Source organism: Gymnogyps californianus, unplaced genomic scaffold, assembly GCF_018139145.2.
Source record: "Gymnogyps californianus isolate 813 unplaced genomic scaffold, ASM1813914v2 HiC_scaffold_38, whole genome shotgun sequence".
In the NCBI taxonomy this organism is placed as follows: Eukaryota; Metazoa; Chordata; class Aves; order Accipitriformes; family Cathartidae; genus Gymnogyps; species Gymnogyps californianus.
In genome coordinates, this window is record NW_026114268.1 from 585,767 (window position 1) to 587,044 (window position 1,278).

At 55.5% G+C, this 1,278-nt stretch overlaps 1 pseudogene; it reads left to right on the forward strand.

Annotated features, from left to right (window-relative positions):
- Positions 1-938, forward strand: LOC127028648 (olfactory receptor 14J1-like; annotated as a pseudogene).
- The last annotated feature ends 340 nt before the right edge of the window (positions 939-1,278 follow it).

Here is a 1,278-nt window from a genome sequence, read left to right on the forward strand (position 1 = left end):
ATGTCCAACGGCAGCTCCATCACCCAGTTCCTCCTCCTGGCATTCACAGACACGCGGGAGCTGCAGCTCTTGCACTTCTGGCTCTTCCTGGGCATCTACCTGGCTGCCCTCCTGGGCAACGGCCTCATCATCACCGCCGTAGCCTGCGACCACCGCCTCCACACCCCCATGTACTTCTTGTCCTCAACCTCTCCCTCCTTGACCTGGGCTCCATCTCCACCACTCTTCCCAAAGCCGTGGCCAATTCCCTCTGGGACACCAGGGCTATCTCGTACTTGGGATGTGCTGCCCAGGTCTTTCTGGTTTGCTTCTTGGTTGGAGCAGAGTTTTCTCTTCTCACCGTCATGGCCTATGACCGCTACGTTGCCATCTGCACACCCCTGCACTACGGGACCCTCCTGGGCAGCAGAGCTTGTGTCCACATGGCAGCAGCTGCCTGGGGCAGTGGGTTTCTCAGTGCTGTCCTGCACACTGCCAGTACATTTTCACTACAACTCTGCCAGGGCAATGCCCTGGGCCAGTTCTTCTGTGAAATCCCCCAGATCCTCAAGCTCTCCTGCTCAGACTCCTCCCTCAGGGAAGTTGGGCTTCTTGCTTTTAGCCTTTGTTTAGTATTTGGGTGTTTTGTTTTCATCGTGCTGTCCTATGTGCAGATCTTCAGGGCCGTGCTGAGGATCCCCTCTGAGCAGGGACGGCACAAAGCCTTTTCCACGTGCCTCCCTCACCTGGCCATGGTCTCCCTGTTTATCATCAGCACTGCCACATTTGCCTACCTGAAACCCCCCTCCATCTCCTCCCCATCTCTGGACCTGGTGGTGGCTGTTTTGTATTCGGTGGTGCCTCCGGCAGTGAACCCCCTCATCTATAGCATGAGGAACCAGGAGCTCAAAGACGCACTGAAGAAACTTCTTCAATCAGTAGTCTTTCAGCAGCTGTAAGCAGCCCATGTCTCTTCAAAAGTGATTTTGAATTCATGTCGGGAACCTCCTGTGCTTTGGGCATTCGATCTGTCATAATCCTGCTTGCCCAGGAGTGTCTACATCCACTCCATTTCTCCAGAGGCGTGAAGCCAGCCACTCTGACCCACAGGCCTTCGTGCGTGTGTCTGGCACGACGGTACATCTGGCCTCCTGTGTCACATCTCTGTAATAAAAGGGGATTTCCTCAGTGCCAGTGCCTGGAGGTTGCGTTCTTCTTCCAAAGCGGAGGTCAGGAACAGGCTGAAGAAATCACCCCCGTGAGGCCTTGCTGCTGTGCTGGGGTTCTCCATGGGCTGAG